This window comes from Leopardus geoffroyi, chromosome A3, assembly GCF_018350155.1.
Source record: "Leopardus geoffroyi isolate Oge1 chromosome A3, O.geoffroyi_Oge1_pat1.0, whole genome shotgun sequence".
NCBI classification, from domain to species: Eukaryota; Metazoa; Chordata; class Mammalia; order Carnivora; family Felidae; genus Leopardus; species Leopardus geoffroyi.
The window spans coordinates 21,304,654-21,322,024 of NC_059336.1; the positions used below are offsets into that span (position 1 = coordinate 21,304,654).

The 17,371-nt window shown below is 49.5% G+C and overlaps 1 long non-coding RNA gene and 3 other non-coding genes across 5 annotated transcripts; all 4 read left to right on the forward strand.

Annotated features, from left to right (window-relative positions):
• The first annotated feature begins 2,601 nt into the window (after positions 1–2,601).
• LOC123580223 lies at positions 2,602–9,366 on the forward strand. Of its 2 annotated transcripts, none has more exons than XR_006703190.1 (6): positions 2,602–2,789; positions 3,396–3,549; positions 4,676–4,748; positions 6,371–6,441; positions 8,798–8,899; positions 9,021–9,366. It is a non-coding gene; the product is annotated as an uncharacterized LOC123580223 (long non-coding RNA). The 2 variants fall into 2 exon arrangements; XR_006703191.1 differs by lacking the exon at positions 2,602–2,789 and adding an exon at positions 2,796–3,214.
• On the forward strand, positions 4,086–4,218 carry LOC123581759. Its single transcript, XR_006703991.1, has one exon. It is a non-coding gene; the product is annotated as a small nucleolar RNA SNORA71 (small nucleolar RNA).
• LOC123581757 lies at positions 5,278–5,410 on the forward strand. The gene has a single exon (XR_006703990.1). It is a non-coding gene; the product is annotated as a small nucleolar RNA SNORA71 (small nucleolar RNA).
• Positions 6,772–6,902, forward strand: LOC123581761. The gene has a single exon (XR_006703993.1). It is a non-coding gene; the product is annotated as a small nucleolar RNA SNORA71 (small nucleolar RNA).
• Positions 9,367–17,371: the final 8,005 nt, after the last annotated feature.

Sequence of the window (17,371 nt, forward strand, 5' to 3'; positions counted from 1 at the left end):
GCCACGGGCATCCTGTTATTCAGCAGGTGCCAGACCAGTTGCCTGTTCCTTGTCCTTCCTCCGGAAGTTACCCGACATTTCCCTATTCTACCTGCCTCACTACCCCAGATTCTACACCTGCGGAAGAAGATGATGCACCTTGGCCTGAGGCGTAGGGTAGGCGGGGCTCACTTGTGCTCCCCACCTTCAGGTAATCTATATCAAGCTCCCAGATGTTTCTACTGGAACTCCTGGTACTCAGATACTCCTCTTGTTCTCCCTCTTGGGGACAGGGGGTGGGACTATCTTAAGAAATAGAATTCATAATTCTCCCTCTTTTTAATGGCTATGTATACTGCGAATACCGTCACCTTGGAAGAGAGAATTTGGAGTCCCAAGCAGTAAATTCTAGATCTGGTCCAATACTTTCTCTGGAAGGCAGCTGCCATTTTATTAGATGGAACCTTCAAAAATTGCCAACATTGGGCCACAATTTGCTTACCATAACAGCAGTTTGTTGTTGTTCAGCAGTTCATCCCTACCTATATCCTATCTCTATCATGCCTACCTATGTATGTCACCTTGGTGTCTTGCTGAAATGGCCATTTTAACATCCTGTTACACTAATGATTAATGAGCATCAGCCACGCCTCTTAGAATCCTAGCCTCTTGCAGGCACCGGGGATGCACAAATAAACTGCCCCAGATCCCTTCCCTGGCATCATGGGAGCAAAGGGTGCAGGAGAGTAATCTAGGATTGAATCATTGCTCTGCTCTTTCGCAATCTTCTTAGGGCACCCTTGCCTTAATCTCCAGCTCAGGACAATAAGGCCCCCAACCTGAGCCATGCGGGAGGCCCTGCCCTGTCTAAAATGTCCCAGATTCATGGGGGTGCTGGGACTGTAGAAGGGACATGCTCTCAGCCTCCTGCTTGCTTCTTCACTCCTCTGGCTCAAAAGGGCTGATCCAAAAGCTGATGAACACAGCAGCCAGCAGCCACGGTGGCTTATGGAGCACTGGAAATGCAGCTCGTCCAAATGTGCTGTTGGTGTTAAACATGCACCAGATTCCAAAGACTTTGTACAGAGAAAAAAAGATAGCAAATATCTCATCAATAATTTTTTTAAAATATAATTTATTGTCAAGTTAACTAACATACAGTGTATACAGTGTGCTCTTGGCTTTGGGAGTGGGTTCCCAGAATTCATCGCTTACATACAACACCCAGTGATCATTAATCATTTAAAAATACGTTAAAATTTAGGGGCGCCTGGGTGGCGCAGTCGGTTAAGCGTCCGATTTCAGCCAGGTCACGATCTCGCGGTCCGTGAGTTCGAGCCCCGCGTCGGGCTCTGGGCTGATGGCTCAGAGCCTGGAGCCTGTTTCCGATTCTGTGTCTCCCTCTCTCTCTGCCTCTCCCCTGTTCATGCTCTGTCTCTCTCTGTCCCAAAAATAAATAAACGTTGAAAAAAAAAATTAAAAAAAAAAAATTGCTTAAAAAAAAATACGTTAAAATTTAAAAATACCTGCTGAAATAATATTTTGGTTATACTGGGTTAAATGAAATCTACTATTAAAATTAATTTCACCTTTTTTTGGTATGTTCTTAACGTGGCTCTTAGAACATTTTAAATTACACATGTGGGTAGCCTTGTATTTCTACTGAGAGTGTTGCCTTTTCAAACACAGCACATTCTCTCAACCTCCTGAACAATCCCACAGTGTCCTCACAGTGACAGAAGCTTTCTCAGAAATACTAAAGGGTAGCAACTACCATGCTTTGGCCCTTTGCTCTGTGCTTCACCTTCAGAGACCCCCCCACCGCCCTCCTCGGTTGCATCCGTCAGGCCTGGATTTCCACATTGTGCTGACCTGGTTAGCACCAGGAATCTGACCGGGGGAACCCCCTCCTCAGGCACACGGAAGTTTACACTTCAGAATGTGGGCTGAGTTAATGGCAGGGTTGCGGCAGGTTCGAGAGGTACACGTGGCCCAGGATGCTGGCAGTGTGAGTGCTTGTGAGATTTGGGAGCCATGAGCCCCGTCTCATGCCTGTCTGCAGTGTCCTTTCGGGAGCATGGGGCTTCTATTCATCTTCTTTGCCACTCTGCAAATTTGATCAAACCCCTACTGCTTCAAAGACTCATTTTTAGGACTAAGTTTAGCAAAGCACTTGCCCACTATTTCCTGTTACTCTCACGTTCTACTTTCAGGGCAGCAGAACGATATTTTATTCTGACAATGTCCAAATATATGGTCAGAATTCATTCACTTATTCAATTGTGCCAGCCACCAAACTGGGTACTATGAATACAGCGGTCAATCAGGCAAGAACCCTATGGTCCAAACTCCCTGCAATCAGCATGAGCTCTTGCTGATAACAGCTGCTCACGTGGAAAAGCAACCATTTCTATAAGTTAATGACAAATCAGTGGCAAAAACAGAATAAAGAGAAAAGCAAAACAAGTGAGTGAATGTTATTTCCCAAATTTCAGGCTGCTCTTGGAAGTTATTCCAAGCCCTACGGAGTCAGAATTTGAGCTCCGCGCCACCAGGGGGCGCGGCAGGGCCGTTTGCGCCGGATCCGCCTCCCGGAAACGCCGCTCTAGGACGCCACCCGCGCTCCAGCTGCATTTCCGCCGGCGCTGGGCGGAAGAGGAGCTTTCTGCTGCTGTAGTCGCCTGGCGTTTCTCCCGAGCCGTCCACGCCGCCGGTTTCCATCTCCCGCAATCCCTAGACATCCGCAGCTTCCCGCACTGTCGGCTGTGTCTACGGCCGCTGTCCCGCGCCATAGGTCGCGGCTGCCCGGGGTGAGTCCACTGCGGGGATCGCTGGGCGCGTGGTCTGCCCCCCCACCACCTTTCGGGGAAACTGAGGCCCGAGGAGTCGGGGAGAGCCGGCGGAGGTCAGCCGCGGTTCCAGGCCTCGCCCCTGGGTTCGGGCCCAGCTCCTCCACCGAGAGGTCGGTGTGGACCTCTCAGGATGCGTGTCCCGGGTCGGATCGCACGCCCTCAGCCCCCCTCACCCCTCCGCCGGGAAGACTCGGGTCCCGCCAACTACCAGAAGCGGGTCCGGCGACGCGCGGGCCGAGTGCCGCCGCCAGTGGTGCGGAGCCCCGTGTGGCCCCGGGCCTGAAGAGCTCCCGGGGCCGCGTGATTTTCACGCACACACCCACCTCCGGCTCTGGGCCTCGAATCCCCCAAAGCGCTTTATCGGTTGCCCACGAAGTGACCATGTGAGCGTTAACCCGTTTTCTTGTCAACAGCCTTTAAGAGAAGGCGTTAAAACCCCCGTTGTGCAGAGCGGTTGCGTGAGTTTTCAATTGGGGGCGTTCGCAGGGCCCCAGGGCGTCAGAGGCCGATTCCGGTGTCTTTGTTTTGCACTAAAGCCCCTTCCCCGTGCTGTCTCCTGCGTAGGCGTTGCGGGCTCTGGGGCTCCGTTGGAAGCAGATGGAAACTCTCCGTTGGACGGCTTTGGGGGCTGTGTGTCAGCAGCGCCCCCTTCTTTGCTGCAGGACCCTGAGCCGCAGCGCCGGATGTGCCCCCGCGGTGTCCAGGGGGTGAGGCCTGGGTAAGTGCTGCTGCTCAGGAGATCCTTGAGCAGGGGACTCGTTGCCTTCCTGCCACACCACGGTGGGGGGTTTGGGTGGGTGGGGGGCGTCCTGGAGCTCCTGCGGGTCCTGAGAAAGCCCTGAGGAGGCCTGGTGTGGTGGATGGGGGTGTGTCTGGGGGCCAGAGAGGTCTGGGTTCAGATCCTGCCTCAGCCTGTGGCCAGCGCATCACGTTGGCTAGGTTACGTCCTTCTGAGCTCCACTGTGTTTTAAGTGGGGAAACTGCCAGAGCTCTGGGAGGACAGAAGTCTTGTCTGTGTTCTTTGTCTTTGAGCCCACGGTTGGTGGCGCATAGTAGATCGTCCGTCTGTATTTGTGGGGGACTAAACAGTGTAGGCGTTTTTGCCGCGAGTTGGTCTTCACGTGCCCCCTCTTGATGACGGGAGATGGAGTCTTTACATGAGATGGTGATGGCGCTCAGGGTCCTGGGCTTGGCTGGGCAGCTGGGGGCTTATAGGGCCTTCTCTCTTCCTGGCTCACTTTCTCCCTTTTCTGCACCTGCATTCGAAAGTGATCATGGTCTGTCTGTGTCCTGGTCATCGATAGTGCAGGGAGAGGACTTGCAGAAAGCACTTCCCCGTGTTTGGAGGGTCCCCTCTGTCCCTTCCAAACCCTGGAGCTTTCCCACACTTCTCACCACCTTTTTTTAGGTGCCTCTTGGCACCTGTTGTCTTGTTGTACGCTCTATGCCTGGCTCAGCACAGTTTCTGTGAGGCTTTAAAAAGGGAGAACGAGAGTGGGTCCTGTGTCTGAGTTGGTGGCGGAGCCACAGCTGTGGTCTTCTGACACTGGTTTCTAATTTCAGCAGCCCGGTGTCCTTTTCTGCTCCTGCGTTGAAGTGATTACAGGCTGCCTTTTTCTTGGTCGTTGGTAACGCAGGCAAAGGAAAAGTCGCAGGGTTCTTTCTATATTCAGAGGTTCCAAAATGGGACAACCTTAGGTGACCGAGCACAAGGTGGAGGGAGGGAGGCAGGCTTTCAGTGTGCTTACCTCCTAAGACCCAGATTCCCCCAGTGTTTTCCTGTTGGTAAAGATAGTGGGTTCCTGGGCGTGTAAGCAGTGCCACGGGCTTCTTGTCTCTTGCAGGAGTGGGTCGTGACTGCTCTTCCATGTTTGTGAAGGGCGACCTCGGAGAAGAACGTGGATCGGGAGGTCCCAGGTAAGTGGGATTCTCTAGAGCTCAGGTCTTGTGCGGGCTGTGAGGCTGGAGGGGTTCAGGTGATGAGGTGTGGGAAAGAGTGCCTTCCCGCTGCTCCCAGCTGTCTGTGTCCCCTCAGGCTGGTAGGCAGAGGTCAGGTCCCTCCTCTGCTCCTGAGAGCCCCTGATGAAGGCTGCTGTGACATTGAGAGGCAAGCAGCGGTGTCGGGATGGACAGAGAGAGGGCTGCGTTTTAGAGGCAAACCTAGACTCCTTTCCGGTTTCCAGCTGAGTGCTCTTACGTGAACCTGAGCGCTCTTCTGTGATCACCCACACCCAGTCTTTCAGAACCACGAATCCTCAGTATTTCTGCACAGTCTCCTCACCTCTTGGTAGGGAGCGGTAAATTGTCCGTGCAAATAAGGGGAAGCTTCTGTGATCTTAGGCTGTAAATCTGGCCGTTGGCCTGTCTGCTGGGCTCCTAGTTCAACTCAGTTCCTGGGCTGCTGTCCGAGGTCTCCCTTCTCGGCCCACTCACTGCCCTTCTCTGCTCCTGCATTCGAAAGTGATCGTGGGCGGCCCGTGCCCTGGTCATTGATAGTGCAGGGAGAGGAATTGCCGAAAGCGTTTCCCCGTGTTGGAAGGGCCCATCCTGTCCCTTCCAAACTCTGGAGCTTTCGTACACATCTCTCTGTCCGCTGATTTGTATTGCTTTCTGGTACTTGGCGCTGGGTGGCTCACTGAGTGCCTTTTGCCGAGTAGGGCCCTGCCTCAGCGTGTTTCTGTTCATGGGCCGGTGGTGGAATCCTGACAGGGGTCCCTCTTCCCCCAGGGCTCTCCCTGGGAAGCATTCTCTGCCTTCTCATTGCACTGCTTCCCACACCCTCAGCCCCGTTGCTCAGCCCTGAACACATTTGATGTTGGTGATTTGCTTGTCATTCCCCTATGCTGTGATCTCGAGGGCAGTGTCTCCATCTTGGTGTCTGACATGTAGCACTGGGTCAAAACAGAACAAGGTGGGGGAGATCGAGATGCTACACGGTGAGGCAATGGGCTTTTCCCACTCTGGACTGTCAGTGGGGAGACCGTACCCGCTCAAGGCTGAGGCATCCTGCTCTCCTTGGAAGTGTTTCTCTTGTCCTGGCCACGGGCTGGGCCTGTGGTCCACTGGGGGTAACGTTCCCTCTGCTCTTAGGTTAAGGAGCAAGGAAGGGAGTAGTACCCCAGCTGGGCAGGACGTCGTCGTTGAGAATGCGTACGTAGGCAGCCCTTACGCACTAGATGGAGGACGTGGGGCCCTCCCACCACCCGTTACCCCTCCTGCTCCAGGCTCATTGCTGCCGGTCAGCGTGGCTCGCTCTCCAAAACCTGGCCTTGACAACTTTTTGATACGGATTGCTTAGCAACAAATTGATCGTGGGTACGTAGGATAACACTGACATTACTTCTGTCACACGTGTTCCCCAGGTCCCTTCCTAGAGTTCAGTTGTTCTTGTTCCTGAGACAGCAGTGTGGCTGTCCAAGTCCTGGTAGCAATGGCCCACGTTTGTGGGTGCTGGAATCCGCTGGCCGCTGTGCCAGGTACCCTCTGTGCCCCCCCCCCCCGCCTGTTGTGAGTGCTCATTCACGCCTTGTCTCTTGCAGGTGGATCTGCATGTCCAGAGGCTCCATGAGAGGTGTCTTACAGCCAGGCGCAAGGCCACAAATGCCCCGAGGTAAGGTTTTGGAGCCTTCTCTGGAATTGTGTCTTTTTGCATCTGTAAAGTCACACACGTGTGCCCTGGGGTCTGGATGAGGCAGCGAGATGAGAGTGGGCATCCATGAGTTCCCAGTTGTGTCCTGGCTGGGAGGCAATCCCCCACATAGTGAGAGGGGACAGGCCTCTAGAAAGCCGCGCTGGTGAAGGGCTTCCTTCCTGGTGTCAGCACCGTGCTGTGAGGGAAAGCCTGTAGATTTAGGCACTAGAGACCTTGGTCCAGTTTCTGAGGCATGCATGTCTGGCTTTGTGAGCCATCCTTCCTGGCGCTCTTTCTGTCCTTTTCTGCTCCCGTATCTGAAAGTGACTGTAGGCTGCCTGTGGCTTGGTCATTGGTAGTGCAGGGAGAGGAGTCACCGAGAAAAGTTCCCGTGTTTGAAGGGTCCAGCCACCCTTTCCAAACCCTGGAGCTTTCCCACACTAGCTTTTTCCCCCTGCCCTTCCCTTCTGAGCTGGGGCCTCAGCTGGCCCCCATGTGAGGTGGTAACTGGGCTAGCCCCCCGACCTGTGGGGCTCATTCTGTCTTTCCACGTTACGGATTTTCTTGTCAGAAACAAGCCTACCTTTTAATTTGGACTTCACTCTGGAATAAATTCACATAGTGCCCGAGGGCACACGTAAGAATTGGAAATCATGGCTTCTGCTGTTTGAATTTACAGGAGCCGAGGCCAGTCCGCAAGAACACGTTAGTCAAGGCAGTGTGTGAATTCAGCGCTCGTGTGTCTGTTGTCTTTGCTCCTTGACTGTCTCTTGAGCACAGCATGCATTGCTTCTCCAGGAGCTGTCAGAAACGTTAAATAAATGGAGAAAGAAAAACAAAGGTGGGGCCTGCTGTAGGGGCAAGGAGGAGTTCTATCAATTCTGAGTCAATAGAAATAGTTCTCATTTGTCACGGTCAGCCAGAAGCCCGAGGAGTTCTCTTGTCACTCGCCGACAGGAGAAGGATGTGTTGATGGATCACCCTCTTTGTAGGTCTCCCTTCACTGACTTAATCTGTGCTTTGTGGGTTCTTTTGGAAAGGGTGACCCCCGGGGTTGACTGAAGAAGAAATTCTGAGTCCTGTGGATCTTTGAAATCTATTTGTAGACTCCAGATTTCCTAGCTTGCTTCCTGATTCGTGTCAGTGAGGGTATATGTTGCAGACGGGGCACTCTGTAGTCCTCGTCGACAGCAGGCTGACCGTCTGCATCTCATTCTGTGCGCTGCCCCTGTGTTCAGGGAGGCAGAAACCTTGCGACGGTGCCTTCGCTTTGTAGACTCAGATACAACGGGTGCCCCTGGGAGGCATGTCTTGGCTCCCGGGTAAGAAGTGAGGTGAGGTTGGAGGCGAGGTCAAGGTATCCATCCCAGATTTCTGGCCTGGGGGCTCCTGTCTAGTTTTGAGACCCCTTCTGTTTGCATTCAGGTCTCGTGCTTGCAGTGGGATCCTGCCCGGCCACATGTTTTTGTTCCGTCTCACGATGATGTGGAGGTAGTGAGAATAGTGTATGTGAACCACCCAGTGCCCAGGAGTCCTCTGATAACCCTGAGGTCCCCTTGCCTTTCAGACCTGCTCTCCACGCCTTTTGCGTCAGGGGCTTGTCCTGTCCCACAGCCTAGTTCCTGGTCCTGGGCTCCTCAGCCAGGCTGGAGGATTCAAGGGACAATGGTGACCATCCTGAAGACATTTTATATCACCCTTACCCCCCACTCCAGGCCTGGCCATTCAAACCCCTGGGTGTGGAGTCCTGCAGGTTGAGTTGGGAGTCACTTGTGTAATCTTCTCAAGCGTTCATGACGTGTTTTCATTTATCCTTCAAATGGGCCCGGCAGTGTTGACCTTCAAGGGTCAGGGCACCTCACCAGAACAAGTCTTTGTTGGAAGTTTATCTGGCATTTGCCTTTTACGGCCGGGCCGTGTTAAGTGGGTCTTCGCAGAACAGGATGGCAGCTGCTGGGGCCTTGTGACAGGCTGGGCAGACGAGTCGTGAACGTGTGTGGGAGAGCTGCTGAGGATGAGGGTCCATCCCTTTGGTCAAGATGCAGTGGTTCCTCAGTGCCAAGCTCCCAACAGTGAGCGCTGAGCAGTCTCCCTGAGAATTACTCTGTGTGGTCAGTTGCCCTGGTCGTGAACTCCTAGAAAGAAAGCGATTTTTTATAAAAACTGGATTTTTAAGATGTTTTTCTTTTATCATCCTTTTTATCTTGGTGACAATCTAGTTTGGCGCATGTAAACTGGGAGCTTAGGCCTGGTTGATGCGGACCTTCTCAGTGATGTCACTTGGGGAGAAGGTGGCCTGGAGATTAAATGCTTATATGCTTCTTCTCCCTCTTAGGTCAGCCTTCGGTCCGGAGGCTGTTGAAGTAAGTCCCAAGGCCGTGAGTCATTGACCCTCGGGATGACGTGGGATGTGTGTTCGCTGAGACTTTTTTCCGAGGTGAGTTAGTGCTGAGTGCCGGAGACCCACAGGCAGCGGGGAAGCTGGTTTGCGTTTATGTGGGTGGGAACTCCAAACCATCATCATCATCATCGTCGGTCTCACTTGTCCTTTCTTGTAGGTTCTCTCGGTGCCATTAGTAGTCACCAGAGGGGCAGAGAACAGAGAGGGAGTCCTCTATGCGAAGCATCCCCAGAGCACCCCGTGCTGTCCGCTCAGAGCACCTCGGAGCAGCCCTTGGCTCCGCGCGTGACATCAGAGGGAAGGTGCTGGGGCTGCGGCCGGGTCCGCTCCAGCTGGCTCTGAGTCGGAACAGCCGTGCCCCGAGAAGCCGTAGACGGGAGGTCAGCTCCGCCTCCCTCTGCTGTGTCTGGAATGACTTGAATGAGCGAACGTTTTCCTCTTGCATTCCAGCTGCTCGTCACTTTCCCCTCTGCCTACCCATTCAATAAACCTTACGGACTTGCCGTGTCTGCCTTTTAAGTCATCTAACAAGCTGTGTGCTGCTGAGGCTGGACGAGAAATGGATTGCCTTCCAGTCGTGTTTTCACCCGTGAGCCTCTTCCTGTTAGGCTCCTGAGGCTTGGCACCCAGGCTACTGTTCGAGGTGTTCAGTTAGGACAAGGAGGTGACCAGGTGCTGGTAGAGTTGGCTCAGATTGAGGGCCCATGAAAAAGTCAAGGGTGTTGAAGAACAGGCCAGGGCTCTGGAAGGGGGGGGGGGGGGTGACAGGGTGGGCTGGAGTGAGGCAGGCAGTGATGCCATCGAGGAGGCTGGGGTGGCCTGAGTTCTGGGGCCTGGCTCATGAGTATAAATGCCTGCCCGTGTGGCCAGCTGTCCTAGTTTGGCTGGGTTTGAGGGATTTCCGAGGACCTGGGATTTTCATTGTTAAATCCAGGCAGGTCCTGGGCAAATTGGGACGAGTTAGTCAACTTACCTGGGGTATGAAATACATGGTGTCAGCCTCAGAGGGCAGGTTACTGAGTAGAGGGGGCAGGGTGAGCGTGGAGTAACTGTCATCGGTGGACCTGGGGGGGTATCCTCACGGTCAGGTGTTTGTGGAGATAATTGGGGTAAATCAGTAATTGCAGTAAGGTGATGATGTGCTAAGGATGTGCAAGCGTGAACTTTTTAATTCCCATTTTATTATTTATTTATTTATTATTTTTTTTAATGTCTATTTATTTTTGACAGAGAGAGACAGAGCATGAGCGGGAAAGGGGCAGAGAGAGGGAGACACAGAATCAGAAGCAGGCTCCAGGCTCTGAGCTGTCAGCACAGAGCCCGACGCGGGGCTCGAACTCACAGACCGTGAGATCATGACCTGAGCCGAAGTCAGACGCTCAACTGACTGAGCCACCCAGGCGCCCCTTTAATTCCCATCTTAAAGATGGAAGGGTCTATGTGAGGAAATAGTCCCCAAAGGCCATGATGAAAGGCCGCGTTGTCCCGTTTCTGCATTGGAAATCAGACTTGCCTCAGTGAGTTTGATACCTTGACGGGCGCCTGTGGGAGGCAGGCGTTCTCCGCGTCTCAGGTGTTCACTCTGCCGGCCGGTTCCCGACAGCGGCATCCAGAAGTCAAGTGTCTTTTTTTCTGCCTTCTCCGTGGACCGTCCTTTGACTTCTGGTCAGCTGCCGGAAGTTGGTAGTGTTGGCTGCTGTGGAGACGCAGCAGCACAACACGGGTCCGGACTTCACAAGTGTGCACGGGGACGCCAGGTGCCAGGTCATGCCTGCCTCGCGGCGCTTGGGGCATGTGAAGCGTGAGCCATCCCCAGTCTTTAGGGCCTGAACAAATCTGGGAAGAGCGTCAACAACCAAGGTGACCCAGGAGCCAGGCTTCAGGCCAGGGAGGTATGATTCTTGCCGGGAATTGTGTGCTTACTGGAGGGCCCGATGGATCAGGTAATGGGAGATTTCCATCGTACAGTCAAGAACTGGGAGTACGAGAGCTGATTAGAGTGAAGTTTCATTCATTACGAGAAAAAAGAAGCACGTTTATGTATGAGCCAGAGCCCATGCTGAAAGTGGGGATAGGATGGGGAATACGTTTGGGTTCTCACAGTATCCCTGAAAGGTCTCTACATGGGTTGTTTATATGCTTAATGTCTGGAAGGTGCACTTCTGTTGGGCACTGCTATAGGTTGGGGATACTGCTCCGAACACAACACACAGGAGGCCTCACAGGAGGCCTCACGGAGCTTATAGGACTGCAGCCCCTCAGGGTGAGCCGCTAGCCATGCGTGGCTGTTTATTTAAATTGATACGAATAAAAACGTGAAGTTCACATCTTCCCTTGCACCAGCTGTATTTCAGATGTTTGGTGGCCACAAGCGTCTGCTGTGTCGGGCGCGCAGATGCATAGACTGTTCCTGTCACTGCAAGAAGTGTTAAAAAGAAAACTCACAGGCCCAAAATGGCGTCACGTAGGCCAAGTCCCCAAACCCAGGCTTAATACCTGATCGAAATACAGCGTCAGCTCGCCGCGGAAGTGCAGTCTTAACCGGTCAGAAATTTTTCTGATGGGTGCCTGTGAGTCCACTGCATGGGCTCTCTCCATCCCCAAAGGAAGATGAAATCATCTGCATGATGAGACTCCCCTCCTGTTCCCCCTCAGGGAAAGCAACCTTGCCTGGAAGCATTCGTTTGCAAATGGCTCTTGCCCTACGTCTCTCCTCTCCAGGCTGGGTGGGATGCTGCCCGACTCATTGTTTAATAAAGCCCCGACTAGATCTTCAAATTGACCCGGGTTGAATTTTGTTTAACGTGAAGTCAGACAGCGCTGGTCTAGAAGGTGAGTTCAGGGCAAATTACGTGAACGAAGAGTGTTGCTAGACACCTTTACAGAAAGGCTGTTACTCTAGGAGCCCCCAGTGGTGCGACGTCCCCTGCTGGGATGTTTTGGGTAGTTCTGAGTGTGGGTGGACAAAGTTGGGGCGGCCGCCTGCAGGAGTGTAAGGTCACTGGCTTTGGGGTCACACAGACCTGAGTCTAACCCCCACCCCCTGGGTGGCATAAGGCAAGTTTCCACTACCTGACCTCGGTTTCCTCTTGTAAAATGAGACCCACACCTTTACAAGAGTAGGGTGAGGTAGGCATTAAATAGACCGATGCATGTGAAAGCCTGTGTAGTGTGTCCCTTTAGGAAATACGTCATAACTGATAGCTATTACTATTATTTATTGAAGGTTTCTCTGCACCATACCGAAATTGATCATACTTCTTTTGGGCCTTGGGGGCTTTCATGGTGTAGCCCCTAATTTTTTTAAAAATATAATTTATTGTCAAATTGGCTAACGTACAGCGTGTGAAGTGTGCTCTTGGTTTTGGGGGTAGATTCCCGTGGTTCATCGCTTACAGACAACACTCAGTGCTCATCCCAACAAGTGCCTTCCTCAATGCCCATCACCCATTTTCCCCTTTCCTCTCCCCGCCCCCACCCCAATCAACCCTCAGTTTGTTCTCTGTATTTAAGAGTCTTCTGGTTTGCCTCCCTCTCTCTAACAATTTTTCCCCCCTTCCCTTCCCCCATGGTCTTCTGTTAAGTTTCTCAAGTTCCACATATGAGTGAAAACATGGTATCTGTCTTTCTCTGACTGACTTATTTCACTTCTGATGCTGAAATTTGTGGGCAATCAAAAATAGTTCCGTTCCTTTTACAGCAGAAGGTTTGCATAATAATAGATGCTTAAAAACATCTCCAAATTAGAGTATACATGCTTTTCTCAAGCATATAAAGAGCCTTTATAAATACTGTTCATATTCTGGGTTATAAAACATGAGGCAAATACCAAAGAACCTGTGTCCTATGAACTACATTTGCACTGCAATAGAAAGGCAATAACAACAAAAACCGGTCTGAAAAAAATCCCTATGTTTGGGAAATTTAAAAACATATTGAAAATGCCTCATCAAAGACGGTACCGCAAGCAGAATTAGAAATAGTAACAACGGAATGATAATAAAAATTTACATACCGAAGTTTGTGAATTGTAGCTCAAGTAATTACTAAGAAATTTAAGCCTCGAAGCTTGAAATAGAAGACCGAGATTTAATATGTAATAAAAAAGAAAATAGAAGTAATGCGAATAAAAATTAGAGCAGAAAGTAAAGCCAAATCTAGGCAATGATATAGATCACTTTTTGTATATAAAAATTTATATTTTGATGAGCGCATTTCTTTTTTTTTTTTTTAATTTTTTTTTTTTTCAACGTTTATTTATTTATTTTGGGACAGAGAGAGACAGAGCATGAACGGGGGAGGGGCAGAGAGAGAGGGAGACACAGAATCGGAAACAGGCTCCAGGCTCTGAGCCATCAGCCCAGAGCCCGACGCGGGGCTCGAACTCCCGGACCGCGAGATCGTGACCTGAGCTGAAGTCGGACCCTTAACCGACTGCGCCACCCAGGCGCCCCAATGAGCGCATTTCGAGAAAACATCAAACGAAATTGCCTCAAGGAGAAATGGGAAACGGTAATAGTCTGATAAAGACCACGGGGGACAGAGCTCAATAAGGATTTATTTGCCTGTTACAACATGAACTTTTCTCGGTCCCTATCAAAGCTGTGATTTTCTGAAAAGAAATCTTGGATCTGTCCTTGAATGAATATATAATGACGCAAACACTTATCTCCTTATTGGAGACCATTGATACCATCCATTTGGAGGGGTGTATAGGGGCCATGAGGCTTTGGCTTCAGACTACACAATTTTCTCAGAATTCGGCTGTAGACAGGCCATGCACGAGAAACATCATTGGTCAGGCTTTTAAATTTTTCCCGCCAGCGTTGAAGACCACAGCCATTTACCTCTACTGGCGGTAAGACTGAACAATTGTGACGAATGTAGGTGGTCAGAGTGGAAGAGAGTGAAAGCCTCTTTTGAGGGGTAACGATTTCCGAGGATGTAGTGAAGGATTACCTTGGACTGAGAACATATACGCTGCGAAGACATTGATCGACTAGTAGCTCTAGGCTTCTATCCTAAAGTGTGTACCCTGTCACTGATAGACAGGGATGCTGAAACTTTCAAATCACTCTGTAGACCGTTCTTGTCCCCGTCTTTTTGCTTGGCAGGGGCATGTTTCTTTTAAGTCGAAAAGTACAAAATTATTCAAATATTTTCATATTAATATGGTCTATACATAAATAACTCAGGAAAATGGAACTTCTTTTGTTGGTTTTGCGTGTTTTTTTTTTTTTTTAATCCTAAATTTGGAAAACAAAGAGCTCTCACGAGTTTTGAGTTGATTAAAACTTAGAGAATGGATGAGATCTAATTATATCTTGGGGTGCCTGGGTGGCTCAGTCAGTTAAGCATCCTACTTCGGCTCAGGTCTGATCTCACTGTTTGTGAGTTCAAGCCCCGCATCGGGCTCTGTGCTGGCAGCTCAGAGCCTGGAGTCTGCTTCAGATTCTGTGTCTCCCTCTCTCTCTCTGCCCCTCCCCTGCTCATGCTCTGTCTCTCTTTGTCTCTTAACAATAAATGTTAAAAAAAAAAAAAAGATGTAATTATATCTTTTACCCCTTCTAAGGTGATAGGGGCAAATCTTTGTGTAATCTGGTGGCCATTCAAGGAAACCCAAAGACAGTTTAGGACTAAAGGACGTTTTCACTATTTTTTTCTGAATTTGGGAAAGGGAAAGGGAAGAATTGTCAGAGGGCAATATATGAACACAATTTTCAAATGTAAGAAAAAGTTCTTATGAGCCAGTATTTTAAAAATCGCAGCAAAAAGTAAATACCTATTAGAAACTTAACTTTAAAAAAAAAATAAGGAGCTTTATTAAAACGAATCCGGAGTATGCCAGATATAACATACAGATGGCCAACAGACACACGAAAAGACGCTCTGCGTCACTAACCAGGGAAATGCAAATCAAAACCACAATGCGATACCACCTCATGTGAATTAAAATGGTTAGTATCAAAAAATGAGTGTTGTCGATGTGGAGAAAAAGGAACTCTTGTGCACTGTTCATGGCAATGTAAATTGATGTAACCACTGTGGAAAACGGTATGGAAGTTTAAAAAAAAAAATTTAAAAATAGAACTGCCACCTGATTCGGTAATTCCACTACTGGATATTTACCCGAATAAAATGGAAATACTAACTTGAATCAATATATGCACCCCTGTGTTTACTGTGGTGTTACTTACAGTAGCCAAGATAGGAAAGCGACCCAAGTGTCCCATCGACAGATGAACGAGTAAGGAAGATGTCGGATGGACACAAGTGGAATATTAATCAGCCATAAAAAAAGAATGGAGTCTTGCCATTTGCAATGACATGGATAGAGCTAGAGACTATAATGCTAAGCGAAATACGTCAATCAGACAAATACCATATGATTTCACTCATGGAATTTAAGAAACAACCAAAATGAGCAAAGAAGAAAAGCAGACTTGACTATAGAAAGCAAACCGGTGGTTACCAGAGGGCAGGTGGGTGGGGAGGTACGTGGTGTAATCGGGAAGGGGATTAAGAGTGCACTGGCCATTGGGGCGCCTGGGTGGCTCAGTCGGTTGAGCCTCTGACTTTGGCTCAGGTCATGATCTCACGGTCTGTGAGTTCGAGCCCCGCGTCAGGCTCTGTGCTGACAGCTCAGAGCCCGGAGCCTGCTTTGGATTCTGTTCTCCCTCTCTCTCTGCCCCTCCCCCATTCATGCTCTGTCTCTCTCTCTCTCTCAAAAATAAATAAACATTAAAAAAAAAAAAGAGTGCACTGGCCATGATGAGCACCGAGGAGAGTACAGAAGTGTCAAAGCATTATTTTGTACACCTGAAACTAATATAACACTAGGTCAATTTTACAGGGATTAAAAAAAGTGGGTACAGAATAGTTAATTTAACCAAAACCCCCTAAATTCTAATTTTAGTTTTGTGAATGTGCCAACCATGTAACCGTGCAGTAAAAGATGTACAAACCTTTCTCCTGACAGATAAATTCATTGAGCCAACTTTGTCAAAAATTTTTAATACTGGTTTTTGGTTTTTGAAACATGGTAGGTATTATAACCCAAGTCCAAAAATTCTTACTAAAACGTGGACGTTTACAGTATAACCTTTTATATTATTTTTATTATTTAGAGACTTTAAAAGGTGGGGGGCTTATTTGCAAAATATAATGAACCTTATGAACATATTACAAAAAGCAATGTACGTATCATCGTGAATTTACCATCCTGGGAAACTAATAATTCCTTGAAGCAAACTACCTGTGTTATCTTGCATCTCCCTGCAATTATGCCTAATACTGTCTTAGCCATTTCTGTTAATTACCATCATTAGCAAAGTAAACATCTTTTGTTTTCTCTAGACTCTAGAAAACCAGACGACAGGAGGACTATCGAGCTATTTTCCTCCCTGAGCTTACATTGAATATTTTTTTTTTTATTAAATTTTTTTTTTTAACGTTTATTTGTTTTTGAGACAGAGAGAGACAGAGCATGAACGGGGGAGGGTCACAGAGAGAGGGAGACACAGAATCCGAAACAGGCTCCAGGCTCTGAGCTGTCAGCACAGAGCCCGACGCGGGGCTCGAACCTTCGGACTGTGAGATCATGACCTGAGCCGAAGTTGGACGCTTAACCGACCGAGCCACCCAGGCGCCCCTACATTGAATATTTTTATAGTTACACACATCACCCATCTGGTTAATTTATAGCTGTTTTAAACGTGGAAGACTGAGGATAAATTGGAACTGGGTTCAGTGACCAAAGTTTAAAACTGGTTTTTAACTTGGAAATTATCTAGGATCCAAAAAGATTTATCTGTGAACTCAAATTAACACTTGAGGTTTTACAGAAGTTAAGCAAGGATCTAAAAATTACAGTTTTAGCTACAACGTGGTCTTTCTAATTGGTACTGCTGTGAAGACAGTAGGATCGAAACCCCTGCAGGGCTTCAGCTTGAGCTGTGGCACAAGAGCATCCCCTTCCTGATTGGAAAGTCTGTGCCCCCATTGTCCTTTAAGGGTGGTGATCTTGTCACTTTCAATTCTCTTGAGTCACACCCGGTGAGAAGCAGGAATCAGGCAGAAGGAGACGAAAATGTCAGCTTTGTTGTTCGTAAGAGCTGGATGGGGGAGGGCTCCCTAATACCTAACCCCTTCTGAATGCAGGCTGTCCCCACCGCCACCCAGGGGCAGAACTTTCAACAGGATTCTTTAAGAAAATATGCCACCAAACCGAGGCATCCGGCAATCAGGGTGACATGTTGAGCTCTGAAAATACGAATGGGTCAATTTTTGATCACAGATTTCAGCTGAAAATGAAGCGTTCTGATGGCAGCCAGTTAGGAAAATCCTGAACGGGCTGTCCCGTGTGCTCAGACAAGGGAGCGCCAGGGACGGGCCCAGCTGTTTTTCCGGCTTCAGAAAGGTCCCTCAGGAATGGAGGTGGAGAAGGAAGATGGGTGACCCACAGGCTTTCGGGAGGACTCCTGCTGAATTGTCCCAGAAGGACTGGGG